This window comes from Bidens hawaiensis, unplaced genomic scaffold (assembly GCF_021521415.1).
Source record: "Bidens hawaiensis isolate Kalapana, Puna unplaced genomic scaffold, B.hawaiensis_p1.1 tig00017943_1, whole genome shotgun sequence".
NCBI classification, from domain to species: domain Eukaryota; kingdom Viridiplantae; phylum Streptophyta; class Magnoliopsida; order Asterales; family Asteraceae; genus Bidens; species Bidens hawaiensis.
The window spans coordinates 246,964-255,319 of record NW_027492708.1 but is presented as its reverse complement, the minus strand read 5'-3'; the positions used below and the strand labels follow the sequence as shown (position 1 = coordinate 255,319).

Sequence of the window (8,356 nt, the reverse complement as noted above, 5' to 3'; positions counted from 1 at the left end):
CAAAACTAATTCTTCTGTTGACTTGAACTTCTCACAACCCTTTCATTTGTGCATTCATGAGCAAAATTCCTGATCCTTTGACAATTGTTGCACCGAACCTTAGATTTGTCAAAACCTGGGTTTTGACCCATGAACCTTCAACCAGTCTTCTTCATGAACCTTTTCACTCTTCTCACTATCATTACCATTGACTACTGTAAATCCATTTCTTCCATATCAAATAGTTTAAAAACAACGATTTCTAGTCCATGATCTTCTGTTTTCGTTGCAATTAACTTCACCTCATTAAACACGGTTAGAGTTTTCTGTCTGGTAGAAGGGTATTTCAGTCTTTCCAATAAAATACACACATCAAGATTTAACCTTTCCGTAATTAACAAAAGTCGCAAACAACTTTACTCACATCTCCATGATTGATTTGTTTTAAATCAAGAAACGATTAGTACGGTAAGTAAACACTAAAACCACGAGTTTAAAATGACTAAAATAGATAATTTAGATTGTAGATAACAATACAATTACATACACATACATGACATGCAATGTAGATTGTAGATAAGAACCCATAGAGTACGCCCATATCTATCACACCTTTCATCAACAACCATCACATGGTTATCCGGTATTTGTCTTTTCACACCGTATATTACATTATTAATTTATTAATACCCATTTAATAATCAATTAATAACCAAAATAAATTTTAATTTACCAAAATGCCCTTACGTTACTTTCATAGTTTAGGAAACTTCCCAATCACGTGACCAAATAAACCGGGTATAATGTGGGCACTTTCGGTATACATTAATTACAATATTGAAAAAAAGTAAAAAAGTCGATAAAGTACAAGTCAGGTGACTCACCTACCTGTAACCTTATCACACTTCTCTTCATAAACCGCTTTATAAATAACACTCGGTTCTCAGCATCCGATACCGGCAATTGTCACACGTTACTCCATATTTTCAGTAACTTGTAGTCAACAAGAATAATAGTCTTTGCTGAATACTCCGCCTACCAAACTTTTAAACCCCCAAAAACACGCCTCATTTGCTCATCATTTCCACCATTAAAGTTTGTATATTTTGATAATCAACCAACTTTATTATTGATTTAAGTAGCCTGTTAACCGCTTGCTTTTAATTGATGTGAAAAGCCCCAAAGCCCCAATTTTTATCGGGTTTTTACGTTTGCACGCCAGGTGTTTGATAAATTGCGTCAGTGAGAAGTTTGAAATTGTGGGTTTTTTTATAGATGACGATCGAATCGTTTCCGGGGAGTTCGGGGTATATAGATGCGGGTATTGATAGGAAGATAACGTATTTTAGTAACACATATGTGTTGGGTTTGACTGTGGTTGCTGGAATTGGTGGTCTTCTTTTCGGATACGATACGGGTATTGATTTGATTCATTTTGTTCATGGGTTTTGTTTGTTTAGCATATTTGATGCTCATAATATCATATTTGCCAGATCTGATAAAAAAGTTTTTGTCTTTGATTGATATATGTGCATATGCAGATTTTTTATTTGTTCTAGTCAGTTATAGTTTTGATCATCATTAACAAAAGGATTAAGAGGGTGTTATATAATAATATAATATAATAATAATATTTGATCTTTTGTTATTTTTCATTTCAAAACTGTATCAGGTCTATTTGTTAAGCACTTTTCTTTAAGATTTTGTTCCTGTAACTCTACACAATGATTTAAGTTGATTTTGATGTTGCTGTCTTATTAGATGTTAGTTGTTACGAAATTTGTACTGTGTTAAGAGCTTTTTCCTGTTATTGGACTAGCTAGTAAACTTGTTTAGAAATATTAATATTTAATCTAAAAATCATAAACAAATTTTGTTCCTTGAAAAGAAAATTTTGAAAATTTTAGATGATGATAACTAATGAATTTCTGTTGGTGACCGATTTACGTGTTATTTGGCTAATCGGGTAGCTTACGTAGCTGTGTTACATATCTTTATGAAACGTTTTTATTAATATTTGAAGCTGAAATATGTGTTTCAGGTGTCATATCTGGTGCACTTCTGTACATCCGCGATGAATTTGAGGCCGTTGATCAAAGTAGTCTTTTACAGGTACAAGTTAAATTATTTTGATCACCTTGATAGTTTCATTATTTTGGGATTGCTTGGATGTGCGTTTTCAAAGTAATTTTAACTTGTCGGATAATCACATAATGAATTATGATAAGCATGCTGCCAGATATGGTGATTGATAGTGAGATTATGGTGTTTTGAGTGTTTACCGAATTATGATTAATTAAGAAAGTAACAAGTAAAATGACCAAAAAATACATTTTTATATCTTATTGAAGTGTTCAATATATTTAATATGAGAATATGTCTTATTAACTACAATAGTATATCTTATCAACTATTAGAGTGTATTTTAAAACTATTTGTTCAATATATAATGTGAAAATATGTCTTATCAACTAATTGAAAACTATGATTAATCAAGAAAGTTACAAATAGAATGACCAAAACTTGCATTTTTATATGTTATTGAAGTGATCAGTATATAATATGAAAATATGCCGTATCAAACTATAATTAGGCATTTGTGGGCCAATGCTTTTTTCCCCTAAAATTTGATGGTGAGATTATGGTGTTGAGCGTTTGGCAAATTATGATTATTTAAGAAAATAACAATTAAAATTTAAAATGACCAAAACTTACATTTTTATATATTATTGGCGTAGTGACGTGTACAATATGAATATATATCTCTTATCAACTTCATTATGTGTTAAAACTATTTGTGGGCCAATGGTACTGGTATATGTTATTCCAGTTATCATGTCTTTTAAGTAATGCTCATATTTTTTTAAAATAATAACTTTTGCTCTTAACATGCATGAAACTAATTATTCCGTTGTTGAATAATCATAATCAAAATCAGTTCGTCAAAGCATTAGTTATTACAACTTTAAGTATCAATAATCAGATAACCTGTTTTATAATCCACATCCAAACACAATCCTCTTTTTAAAAAGATTTTATTTTATTTTATTTTATTTTTATTCACAGGAGACAATTGTTAGTATGGCTTTAGTGGGTGCAATGATAGGGGCTGTTGCTGGAGGTTGGATAAACGATGCATACGGGCGTAAGCGTGCAACACTTCTTGCTGATGTGGTTTTTGCACTTGGTTCGTTTGTGATGGCAGGTGCACCCGACCCTTATGTGCTTATATTGGGTCGGTTCTTGGTTGGGTTGGGTGTGGGTGTAGCCTCGGTTACCGCACCGATGTATATTGCAGAGGCAGCCCCATCTGAAATACGGGGTGGTCTTGTGAGCACCAATGTGCTTATGATCACTGGTGGACAGTTTCTTTCATACCTTGTTAATCTTGCTTTCACTCAGGTTAATTCTTTTTGCTTTTTCGTACTCAATTATAAAAATAAATTATGAGCAGGTTGATTAGGGCTTGTGGATTTATCTTAAATTGATAAAAAAAACCATAAAATTGAATGTAATTCAACTATGTTTTATTGCATATGACCTCGCACATCTTTTTATTCAAAGATTTATAATAATGTTTTAATAATATTAGATTATTGACAACACTTTTACTATTTAGATTGATGCATGACTAGTAAATGCTAATGACTAAGAATATTCATCTATTTTACTCTTCTACTATTCAAAGCATTTGCTATATGTATGATGTATAAACTAATAAACCTTTAAAAAAAGATAGTTTTAGTAAGTTTTAACCCCAAATTATGATCAACTTGCACTTCAACTTGTTTTGATAAACATGAAAGATTGTGGTTGTGCAGCTTCAACTTTCAAGGAAGCAGCTTCAAGGTTGAGTTAGGGGCGGGGCCCGCTTAATAAGTTTGCTCAAAGAGGCAAAATCACTCTCTAATATCTCACCTCATAATTTTTGCAATCAAATGTCTCCTTCAATCTCAAAATAACTATCAACTTTTTATATAAAACTGTTTACTTATTTACTATTTAATCCAAATATGCAAGGAACTAGTTCAAGAATGAAACTTTGCCAAAAGGGTAAAAAGAGTAATCGTGCATTTATTTTGAGATGAAAGGAGTACTATTCTTTTACTAAAATTAACATTGCATACAAAGATTTTGGAATTTATTTTAGGTCATATGAGATTATAACATGTGTTCCCTGTTACATCTTGCTTTCTTTTACAAAGGCAGCCTGCATGGAATACTAATTTGCTGCTAGATCTTTGGCTTACCCCATAACGGAGGTGGTTTTTTGTGCATCACCATTTTATATTTTTCGTTTTTACTAGTTATAGTATTATTTAGACTGCCATTACATATTTCCATAATATCTTTTTTTAATACTTTTCAACATGATACAGTTTTAGACTATATTTTTTTTTATAATAATCATATGATTTCATATCTTTCCCCAAACAATATGTTGATACATTTTATATAATATTTTCGATCTTATTTTATAAACGGTTTTGTGAAACAGGTTCCCGGGACATGGAGATGGATGCTTGGAGTAGCTGCTGTGCCAGCTATTATTCAATTTTTTTTAATGTTGTTTTTGCCCGAGTCTCCACGCTGGCTTTACATGAAGGTACAAATTAAAGAAATTATATCTGAACTCTTATTACTTAAAATAGAAATCAATTTACAATTTATTATTCTTTTATGTTATATAGAAGAGCAAATCTGAGGCAACTGTTGTGATGTCAAAAATTTATGATCCGTTTCGGTTAGAGGAAGAACTTAATCAGCTTTCTACTGCTTTAGAGGAAGAAAACCAGAGAAAAAATGCCGTCAGTTATATGGATGTTTTCAGAGTTAAAGAAATCAGACTTGCGTTTTTTGCTGGCGCCGGTCTTCAGGTATGCTGACTGATTGGGTAAAGGGTCAAAATGGGCCATTCTTGGCACGTGTTGAAATGGGCTGGGTTGGGCTGACCCAAAATGCTTTTGTCCTAAGTTTATTTTTTTATAAATAGTTTGTGTAAATGTGATACTTGAGCAATACGTCAAAATGGGGTTTGTCCAAAATTTATTTATTTATAAATTGTTAGTGTGTAAATATGATTACAAAAGCCATGGGCCAAAATGGGTCGTGTCAAATGGGTCAGTTCAAGATGGCCAGTTTATTGACGTATGCTGAATTTGGTTAGGTTGGGCTGAGCCGAAATGGGTTTTGTAAAAGTGATTAGAATGTTGCCTTTTTGTTGACTTTCTCAACAGGTTTTACATTAGGCCTAAGTCCTAACGTATGAACCATCTTAAGCCACATATTCAAAAAGTATTTATGTATGAAAATTGAAAGCTTACTGTTGACTTCGTCAACCGGTTTTACATTAGGCCTAACGTATGAACCATCTTAAGCCACATTTTCTAAAATTAAAATAATAAATTAAATGCAAGTTTGAAAAGATAATGTTCTTAAAGATAATCTATTCTAAAAAATAAATGTTAAATGCTAGGTCAGATGACATGTGACATGGATGTACATGTGTACTGATATGACAAATAACATGTTACATGCTACATATTTTGAATATCAGCAAAAATATGGCATTATACACATTGAATTTGTCAGTTGTTGATACAACTGAATTAATGTGATTGCTAACATTAGTTATAAATTGTAAGTTTGCTTTTGTTACGGGCCTACTTTAGAATTGGCCCATAAAGTTGCGACCCATTTGACTCACTTGAGAAAAAGTACAACCCCGATCGATCTATTCATAATAAACGGGTTGAGACTTCTACCTATGTGTTTTATCTAAATTAAACTGACTGTCTAGTAGGGGTGTGCTTAGGTCGGTTTTACTTTTGGGCTCCAACCGAAAATTCGGTTTTTAAGTTTTTGAAAACTGTTTGGTTTCAGCTTTTTTTTTTTTTGCTTTACCTTTGGCCAATATAATGAGTTTGAACATTATTTATTAAGTTCCTATAAATCACTTGCAATTAAAATTTTAACATGAAAATCCATAAATTCGGTTCTGATCGTTTTTCTGGTTTGCAGGCGTTTCAACAATTCACTGGGATCAACACCGTGATGTATTACAGTCCAACCATAGTTCAAATGGCGGGTTTCCAGTCAAACCAATTAGCCCTATTACTCTCCCTAATAGTAGCATTAATGAACGCTGCCGGCACCGTTGTCGGCATTCACCTAATAGACTACTCGGGCCGCCGGAAGTTAGCCCTAAGCAGCTTATCGGGCGTAATATTCTCCTTAATCCTCCTCGCTGTCGCATTCTTCCTTTCATCATCGGGTTCTGCTAATGTGGGCTGGATCGCTGTTCTTGGGCTAACACTTTACATTGCCTTTTTTGCCCCCCGGTATGGGCCCTGTTCCATGGACCGTGAACTCAGAAATATATCCTGAATCATATAGAGGGACTTGTAGTGGAATGTCGGCTACAGTGAACTGGGTTTCGAATTTGATTGTGGCTCAGAGTTTTCTTTCGGTTGCGGATGCGGTCGGGACCGGTTCGACCTTTTTAATATTGGCCGGTATTGCGGTGGCGGCATTCGTGTTTGTTTACGTGTTTGTACCGGAGACCAAAGGGTTGACATTTGATGAGGTTGAGAGGATTTGGAAGGAGAAGGCTTGGGGTAGGGACCTTGGCTCGGGACTTCTTGAGAAGGGGGTCGAGTCGTGAGGTGTGGCGTGGGAGCGTTGTGGACCGGGGGTTGGTCGGGTGGGTGGTGCGTGAGCCGATTTTGATGGCTAAAGGCACCCTGTTTGTAGTGGTAGGCTTGGTTGCAAAGATGTGTATAGGTGTGGTTTATATGGTTAAAAACTTGAATGTAAGATATATTGTTGGGTTTTATTTTTGAGGTTTGTACAAAAGGTGCAGCAAGATTAGTGCCAAATTTAATAAAAGACTTGGATTTGTATTTTTGTGAAGAATTATATGATTTAAAGAATTATGTTATATTTATTTAGAGTTCCCTACGTGAAGATTATAATAGTTTTGAGATAAAATAGTTATGGAACACATGATATCACACATATTATGCATATAACTTTGATATTTATGTAAACTACCTTTCTATCTCCCTCATGTATATCTCACTCATTACTAACAAATAAATGATCATGTGATTATTTACTTATAAATGTATATTTATTGAATTCTTAAAATGCTAATTAGGTGTTTACTTCATTAAGCCTAAGTCGGTAGATAAATACCCAAAGACCATTTGTAGTGTACGATTTAAAAAAAAACATGAAAATAGTGGTGCATAGTCAACCGACAATTGTAACTAGAAACTTTTTCTGCACCATCCATTCAAATAAAAAACGTTATATTTTTTCACATCTACTTTTCATAAACAAAATATTGATTATAAAATTCTTTTCAGTGTTCTCATACATATGAATAAATAAAAAACTATATCACATACTTAAAATTTGTGAAAAGATATATAATAATAGGAAAATAGATTATAGGAATTAATCTTCTCTTCTTCCTTGAAGCCAATCTATACTCTATTAAGGAAATATAAAATAATATTTTTTTTTCTTCTTATATACCTTTCATCGTGCAATGTACACAACCCATAGCATCAAAAGTCATCTATATTTTTAGTGCTAAAGACAAATAAGAAAAATAGATTTTATATATAAAAAAAGGTACTATGCCTTTATTTTCAGATTTTTTTAGTCAAATTAAATATAAACAGACTAATTGCTAAATTACTTGATTCTTTTCTCAAAGAGTAAAGTGTCATTTTCGTCCTTGTGGTTTAGCAAATAATGCGAATTTAGTCCAAAAAATTTATTTTTTGCATATAGACCATCCACGTCTCTCAATTATTGTCAATTATATCAAAAATACTAATCCCGTTAAATTCAATCGTTAAGTCAGGGGTAGACATGTCTTTTCATTTTTTCTTTATTATATGAGCAAAGTGCCAAAATCGTCCCTTAGGTTGGGTCACATTTGCGAATTTCGTCCATAAATACTTTTTTTTTGCAATTAGACCCTCGATATTTCCCAATCGTTACTAATTTCGTCCAAATTGTTAACTCGGTCTAAATTAAACGTGAACTCAGAGGTGTTATTGTCTTTTTACATGTTTGTTTACATTATTATTATTATTATTATTATTATTACACTAAGCTAAACCCTTTATATGACTAAAAATAAAAAAAAAATAAACAAATGGATACTATATTAGATTCAAACATAGGAATCGTGAGATGTTATATATGTCATCGTACAAACACATACTAACCAATAATAATAATAATAATAATAATAATAATAAATCAATAATAATAATAATAAATTAATAATGTAAACAAACATGTAAAATGGCATTAACACCCCTGAGTAAACTTTGAATTTAGATCGAGTTAATAATTT

The 8,356-nt window shown here is 32.4% G+C and overlaps 1 pseudogene across 1 annotated transcript; it reads left to right on the top strand.

Moving 5' to 3' along the window:
- Positions 1-1,166: 1,166 nt before the first annotated feature.
- On the top strand, positions 1,167-6,654 carry LOC143555020 (inositol transporter 1-like; annotated as a pseudogene). Its single transcript, XR_013139131.1, has 6 exons — positions 1,167-1,396; positions 2,021-2,091; positions 3,046-3,381; positions 4,478-4,585; positions 4,671-4,856; positions 6,001-6,654. The product of XR_013139131.1 is annotated as an inositol transporter 1-like (transcript).
- The last annotated feature ends 1,702 nt before the right edge of the window (positions 6,655-8,356 follow it).